The sequence below is a fragment of the Pteropus vampyrus genome, unplaced genomic scaffold (assembly GCF_000151845.1).
Source record: "Pteropus vampyrus isolate Shadow unplaced genomic scaffold, Pvam_2.0 Scaffold2, whole genome shotgun sequence".
Taxonomy (NCBI): domain Eukaryota; kingdom Metazoa; phylum Chordata; class Mammalia; order Chiroptera; family Pteropodidae; genus Pteropus; species Pteropus vampyrus.
Window position 1 is genome coordinate 7,577,505 of NW_011888783.1, and position 8,802 is coordinate 7,586,306.

Here is an 8,802-nt window from a genome sequence, read left to right on the forward strand (position 1 = left end):
CTTTGCAGGGCATCAGTGGCACTTAAGAACAAAAAACAAACAAACAAAAATAAAAACAAAAAATCCTCTATCCTAGTTATAATTTATAATTTCATTTTCCCTTGTAGCTCTCAAATGTTAGAAATTCTAAATAAGAAAATGCATTTTCTCTTGCCTGCATCGTATTTCAAATTGCCATGCCAGAGGATATTACCACTCCTTTACTGCTAATGATTGTCCTTTTTTTTTTTTTTTTTAATCTGGCTGAAAAGTAATCAAATTCCAGAACTTAATCCTAAGGCTTTGTTTCTTAGGATTACATATGAAACCATCTGTCTTATATATGGTTTCCTCAGAAAACAGAGCCTGAGATAAAAAGGTAAGTGTTAGCAGTTATTCAATAAAATATCACAGAAATATTGATAGAGAACAATATATAGACATTAATTATTAGATAGAATTGAGAGAGGAAGGAAAATTCTAGCAAAGAATATATTATGTTTGCTTTGGTAGCACATGTAGTAAAATTGGAACGATACAGAGAAGATTAGCATGGTCCCTGCACAAGGATGACACACAAATTCGCGAAGTGTTCCATACTTTTTTAGTTGTTGAGAGATGGTCAAAGGAATGGTGAGTATGGCATAGAGAATGTAGTCAGCAGTAATGCAATGGTTATATATAGAGCCGGTTGGGTAATAGAGTAATCGGGGGAATCATTTCATAAACTATATAAATGTCTAACCACTGTACTGTGTAGTTGAAATTAATAATAAAATAAAATACAAAAAAAAAGAGTACATTAGCAAGCAAGTTATAATATTTGAGAGGTAACATAGACTATACATCTCAGAATCATTCTACCATATGAGTGATGGAGCTACTGAATTATGCACCAGCTCCTGTCACTCACTGGTTGGGCTGATGGAATAAGGTTTCTATTTCCTAAAATTTACATAAGTGGTGCATTCCCCTTTGCCAAGAGAAAGCAAAGAGGCACAAGTGCTGACAACTAGTAGTCATATGGTCCTGCAAAAATCAAAAGAAAATAAAACACAGTAAATAATTATGGGATATGAATGGACACCAACAACATATCATATTTTCCTTAAAAAATGATGTACACTCAACATAATACTTGTTAACCTTTGATTTCTTGAAAAGGTAAAATGTGCATTTGTTGTCATTAAAGAAAGCACAGTAATAACTTCTGAGAGAGTCACAGGGAACCATCACTCAGGTGGATGACAAAGCATCATGATTATTGATGTAGCTGCATTAGCCTTACATATGCTAAAGGAATTAAAGAGGCGAGAAGATCTATATTATAATTTCATTACAAATATTACAAATATGAGACAGAAAAACTTTTTTAAAAAATAGTATACAATGGAATTAGTGTCTGAGTAATTCTCATGCAAGTGTTTCATCATCATATTAATATTATTCTTTAAAAGGCCTTTTTTGTCTCAGATTCATAAAGTCATTCTTTTTTGTCTCCAAAAAATATGAAGTAAATAATTCATTAAAAATAGGGTTTATGCAAGATATAAAATAGAAATCATTTTTTAAATACGATTATCTCTCCTAGCACCATGTAGTATCAATCCTAGGGTGTGAGGCCCTGGGCAAATTTTTTTGCAGGGCTCCTCTTGGTATAAAGAATTTTTACAAAAATGTATTATAAGATTTATGCACCCACGTAAGGTGCAATGGTTTATTGATATAGATTTAGAATAATAGGTAGAGATAATTAAGTATTTGTTTATGTCCTGTCAATGCTCAATGCATATGAAGATTCTTTATAACATATATGAATTGCCTTTTTACTATTCAGACCAGAAACAATCTCTTCATGTTCTTTATTGTTTAATCTATATATCTCCCATCATTAGCAAAGAGTACTGATGATGCACTTATTACTTATAATTTCATGGCTCTTGGAAACCTGTCTGCATTGAAATTATATAATATATTTTCTTGCCCCCTTAGTTCCTTTTAGCCTTCGTTTCATGCCGCTGCTGATTATATCATTACTCTTGACACTGCATCATCCATCATGAATACTGGTTTCCAGTGACTTTCTCAAATGTCCTTACTGTGCTTTCTCAGTGATGACCACAAATGGACATCTCACCAAGAGTATGCAGGAAAATATGAATGAAAATTCCTTTTCTGGTCATGTTAAATTTACCATTCAGAATTTTACAGTGTTGACATAGAACAACACATCTTCTAACCATGTTTTCTTTTCAATTCTTCGGGCCAGGATAATTTTATTTCTAGAATGTTATTTTTCAGTGATGACCACACCCTACCCTTTCACATTTTATCAAGGATAATAGTTGAGTAGCTCTGGGCTGAGTAAAAACAGTTGTCCCATTGAGGAATAAATGTCCATTCCTCTTCTGGACAAAGCTTAAGTCTGACTAGGGAGAGAACAGTGTCACCTATCAAAGTCAAGAGGAGATATCGATTTAAAGAGTCTTTTAGCTTTGAGGAACAAGAGTCTTGAAAGCCCTCAGAGGAAATGAATGTAACCATGCTGGCAAAAATGGCTGAAGTGAAGTACATGGTGCCTGCTGAGTGCTGGGCTGTAGGTATCAGAAAGATGTGTCTCAACGGAAGACTAAGGCCCATATGATAATGTTTTTATACTCCTGTTGATCAGTTACTACAAATGGGAAGCCTGGGAAGAGGTGTAAACTTGGCAAAAGTGGCTTTCTCTGACTGAGGCAATCTGTAAAGGGAAGTAACAACAGGGGCTGTCTTTTGGCAGAACTCCCATCCCCTACGAAATGCACAATGGAATTAGCATCTCGGTGATTCTCTAGAATGTAGAAAAATAATGCAGAAAAATTCACTGCAATGAATTTTAATCACATCTTCCCCAAATAGCAAACATAAATAATTGTGGATTAAAAATAATCATAAGCATAGAACCAGTAAAATAAATTTTAAAATGCATAAAAATACATGTATTATAACCATATTAGATATTTTTCACAGAATTCAAAGTTGGTTCAACATTAAGTCACAGAGTTTCAGATCAAAGTTTCCACAGTTGTTTTATCTGATAAATAAGTTTAGTGATATATTAGATATATAACCCTAAAGTGTGCTCCTGTTTACTTGAATAGCTTGATCATATTAACCAAACAGGTATATGTTTCTGTTTTTCTTAAAATCTAGTGGAAGTTAATCTTATAGGTACACGTCATAAATATACACTTTCTCAAGTTTGTTCAACTTTGTCGCAAAATTTAGTTGTCTCATTTTCCTTTAACTGAGTGCTTCAAGGGTGTAACTATGTAATTTGGGAACGTATTTTCAATTGGTGAGTTGCAGATTTATAATTGATATGAGCAGCTTTATAGTTGAAATCCAAAAGTAACCATTGTTTTCATGTAAAACCAAAACAACTTATATTTGAACACAAAGGCTGACAGGGTTCTGGACAACCAGAAATAAAGGGACACATAAATCTCTAGTTTTTACATTTTCTGCGTCTGATTTGCAATACTACTTAGAGATATTTAAGACAAATAATAAAGATAAAGAAAATAAAGCATTTCCATTTTCTCTACTTGAAGTAAAATTATGTTAATTCAAGAAAACTTTTTAAAAAATTCACAAAAGCAAATAAAATGCTATCATAAGATTCTCTTCTACACTTTAGTAATTACCAATATAAGCTATTCTGTAGTATATTAAAGAAGAATTGTATTATATACTTTCCTCCAGAAAACTGCTTATAACAATTACTGGTCCAAAGTCTGTGCGTGACATATCAAAAGGCCGAAACTCAAAACTTCAGAGTCTGCAGTAAAGATTTATCGATTGAGAAGCTGCCAACGAAATAGATGGAATCCTTAGTAGTTCCTCAAATTCATCTTAAGAAAGTACAGAGTGCAAGCTTTATGTATGTCAAGGGAAGGGGAAATGAGAGGGGCTATAAAACTGAAGCTGCAAGCAGAATTCCTCTAATGATTAACGTGTCTATATGCAAAACTAAGTAGAAACTATTAGTGTGACGGCCATGGGAACAAAGCAAACTTGAACAAGATGGAGACAAAGAGAGACAGAACATTTCACTCTGTTACATGTCTGTTACAACAGATACATCAATAAATATGTATATACATTTATCAATGTGTTTTTAAAGAAAAATCAATTTTTTGATCTAGTAATATAAATAACTATTTATTTCCGTGATTGGACTCGAAATTTATTCTAAGTTTTTTTGTTTTTTTAATTCTAGGATTTAGTATATGTTCCCCCAATAGCAAATATTTTAAAAGCAATAGTTGTTGTAATTAATAATAACAATAAATTAATAATATATGAGAGTAAAGTAAAAAGATGGCATGAAATCAAAAATTTTATGAAGTTAATTAGAAAACAATAAAGGGCATCCAACAGATTCCGCTATCAATATCTACAAAAGCAACATTATGGAAGATATTCTTCTGTGTAAAAACAAGAAAAATAGCTTGAGCAATTGATTTTCCTGATCAATTTGTTTAGTGTTGTGTGTGTTCTTTTCAATCCTCAAGTGCTAAAAAAAAAGAGAGAGAAAGAGAGAGAGAGATAAAATGTGAAATCTTTTAAATTATAGGAAATATTGGGCTAATCAATGAGAATCCACCTCAAAATTCTTGTTGCAAAAATCTTAGTTCACCAGGAGTCACTATTAAATGCTACCTATTACTTATAATTGCTATAAAACATGAATGGATTTAGAAAAAGTCAAAATAAAAGCTGAAACAAAAAATAGCCAACCAAAGAAAATGCATTTGTTAATATATGAGATGTGATATGTAGGTATTTAAAAAGATTTAGAGACATCTGACCTTTGTTTCCTCAGTGTGCATATATGAGGCATTAAATGAAGTGGCTTATTTAGAGAAATTAAAAATTGCTTATTGCCACAAGGTATCAAGATCAGTTTTCCCACACAACTTCATTCCCACCATCCCCAACATCCCCAACCATCCATTCTTGTCCTGGGAGTCAAAGAGTTCATAACATGTACATGAGATTAAATATTCACTGCAATGCGTATGCATACGCATACGCATACGCACCTGCTAAAAACAACCAATATTTAAGTTTAGCTATAAGCAAGGGAGTAAGATTCTGAAATTAAGGATTTAAACATGTGTTTGAACAGAAACAGGAATTCTCTGGAACTAACACAATAATTTACTTACGGGTGGGCCTCTTTGGCCTTAAGGAAAATTATAACTTACTCGGAAGATAAATATTTAAGGGGCTTTTAAAAGGAATAAACTACTAAAATCTGTCAGAATGCATCAGTAAATTAAGTCTGCCTTAGCTAAGGTTATGTATTGGGTACTCTGAGCAAAGTAGGCAATGTATCTAATCACACAGCGGTTATACTTTCTTACCCCTTGTCAGTCTCCCTTCATTGTGCCTGGAATGAAAATTTAGATGAATATTCCAAATTCATGAATTGTCTCATTCCCAATCCATTTCAACTTCTTTATAAGTAACAAAGTAATAATCTCACAATTAAGACTACTATTTGGCAACAGATATATTAGGAGTTGGTTTTGTTTGCAAATCTCCCAACATACGTGCTGTAGAAATGATTTAACACTACCTCTTTTTTATCAAGGCAAGAAGTCATAAATATATATATATATGTCTGCTATATGTCCTTACATTCAGATTTAAAGTTGCTAGTTAAAGAGTCTGTTTTTTGTAACTTTTCATTTATTCCTGAATATCATTATTTTCAGAAAAAAATAAATGACATCACTGACTGGACTTGTAAAGAATTAGTACCATCATAGAAATACTCAAATCCTTCTATTTGGAGAGAGTTATTACTCTAGAAAAGAGAAACTATAGCGATCTCAATTATTTCCCTTCTCACACTGATAATTAAAATCAGCATAATTAGATCATCGGAACATTTAAATAACATGGAGACAAGAACCATATAAATAGGTCTTTGCTTAAAATTGTCAAAATTAGCATGTTTGCCTATAGTACAATCTGCGTATATATTGAAATGACAACATTTATGACCATGATCACTCTAGCAAGCCCCCCCAAAATTAATGTAGCTACAAGGAAAAGCATTAATCTTGCCATAAAGTCATTTTTTCCTTATTTAGAAACTTTAAGCTTGCACAGTATACTAATCTGATACCTAACCATAAGAAAACATATATTTTCCCCTCAGAATTTTAAATACATTTCATGTTTACTCAACTAAAGTACTTAAGAATATTTTGACCTGCTCATGAATTTACTGGAAATGTATTCTAGTTTGTAATAAAAATATAAAACAGACCAAACTTGCTAGGCTACATAGGAGATGTTAAAGTACTATAAGGAATTACTACTGTCTCCCTTTCCCCCATGAAGACAAGAGCTAGAGGAAAAAACAAATATTAAAAACATATATATTATTAAGGAGACATATAGCAGACATGCATTTTTTATAATTATGCAAGTTGCATGGTCCAGAATATTAGTGTTATAAAAGTGGTGAGAGACACAAGACTGATGCGAACTGGAGTAGTTGGTAAAACAATCTGAAAGCTGTAACTCTTTGAAAGGGAAAGAAGATGGAGAAAAATATTTCATTGTGGAAGCATAAAAAAGAAAGCCAATTTAGTGATAGTTGAAAATCAGGTCAATAAATCAATGGTTAGATGTTGCTAGGTGTTAATAATGACTTTTTAAGTCAGCTAATTACATGATAAAAGTTTAATTTTAAGATTCTTAATATGGTTGTGAAAGACAGAATGAGTTGTAGGACAAACATTTAAAATTTCTTTCCTAAATGTGTTACTCTTAAGGGCAATTCTATAGTTAATCTGTCAATATTGTCTACGATTTGGATTTTTGGAATGTATTTATTGAATATTTGAATAAATTGATGAATGAGTAAATGTGTTTGAAGAAAATGTCAAATAATGATTTCACTTCTGCCTAGTTTGTAGCTAGCTGGAACAAGCATACTCAAATAATGAGAACTAACCAGAAAAAAAAAATTGTAAATTTTGTTAAAACCATAAGAAAGCTAAGTTTGCAGGGAACTAAATAGTTTGAAATCCAAGGAGGTAACAGTTCCCTCCTCCAAGAAGAAATGTCATGCTTGTACTTTCTCAATAGTGGCAGAAGAAGACAGGGCCAACAAATAAGCAAGGTTAAAATGAACTGAAATGCTAACAAACACCTGAAGGCCAAGTGTGGGCTAATTTGATAGTATGGCACCCATGGGAATGAGACAAAGGGGAGTTTGCAGTCATTCGCAGTCCCTTTTCCTCAGAACTCCATTGTATGCTTATGAGAAAAGTCAGGACAGGGCTGGAAACCAGCAAGTGAAGAAATAATGTTGTTGCAGGAAGCGACACCCAATGGAGGAAATTTGGATGCTCAGACAACGTCGTTCCAGTTAGATTTCTTATAGCTTATATACCCTAGCAGTGTCCATGCGAGGGGCTTTGTCTCAGGATCTACTTGCACTTTCTAACTCAGGCTGGGTCAGGGAGTATCAGGTAGGGGCTGCAAGGGAGAAGGAATTTCCGGACCACCAGTCCTATCTATTTACAGATCCTTTCCTGTGTAGGTGTGACATGTTGCCAGAAGGCCATTTAGAGACCTATAAGATGTAGTTAATCTATAACCAGCTGAGTTGGTCATTTCTGCAAGCCCTTTCCTCTGCATTTTTCGGATGCCTCCTCTCTTAATAACAATTTATACAATCTCTTTTAGACAATAGGAAAGGAGGGAACTCTTCCAAACTCCTTTTATGAAACCAGGATTACTGTGAAACAAAAAAAGAGACAAAGGCATTCAATCAACCACAGATCTAATTTATTTTTTAAATGTTATGTTGTTGCTGACATATACTATATAGGTAGGCCTACAATGATTGTATCTGTACTGAACATGTACAGACATTTTTCTTGTCATTGTTTCCTAGAGAATATAGTATCATTTCTATTTATATAACGTTTACCTTGTATTAGGTATTATAAGTAATCTAGAGATGTTTTAAAGTAATATGGGAGGATGTGTATAGGTTACATGCAAATACTACACCATTTTATATAAGGACTTGAGCATCTACGAATTTCGATATCTGACGGGGCTCCTGGAACCAACTCCCTGTGGATACTGAGGATGACTGAGTTGTACATATACATGTATTTAATTTCCTAAGTGTTCCACAACCTACATTGCCCTATTTTATAACTGGTACAATTCAAGGCACATTCTCTCTCTGATGCTTCCAGGGATATTGATCATCTCTCCAAGTTGATTAGACCCTCCTACAATTTTTGGTGGCCCATAGGTCTTTTTAAATTAAACATGACGCCCATCCAATCCTTGGGCCCCAAATTAAACCTTGGACAAATCTTCCCTAATTTTGCTTTTCTTTTCTTCTCTCTCTTTCTTCCCTCCCCCTCTCTTTTTCTCCCTGAGTCACATCCTCCAGGCTCATCCCTAGGATTACAGAGCTGTAAGGAAAAAAGGAAATTAATTTTTAATTCTTCTCCTTCACTCCAAAGAATCTACTTCTTCCTCTTCCTATCCTGTATTAACTCTGATTACTCTTCAGCTTGATATCCTCTTAGGTTGCACGCATTTTCTCTGCTGGCACTAAGCCTCATATCTTATTCCAAATGATAGGCAGGGTACAGGGAAATGAAATTTATGATGAAGGTGATGAAAAAACAATATTTAAATTTTTCAAAATATGATAGTCATTATTTTATAAAATTATATGAGCAGATTATTTATCTGGAATGTTTTATTGCTACTTATTTTTAGATTTAT

At 33.2% G+C, this 8,802-nt stretch overlaps 1 non-coding gene across 1 annotated transcript; it reads left to right on the forward strand.

The window, feature by feature from the left end:
- Positions 1-480: 480 nt before the first annotated feature.
- On the forward strand, positions 481-583 carry LOC111739853. Its single transcript, XR_002780389.1, has one exon. It is a non-coding gene; the product is annotated as a U6 spliceosomal RNA (small nuclear RNA).
- Positions 584-8,802: the final 8,219 nt, after the last annotated feature.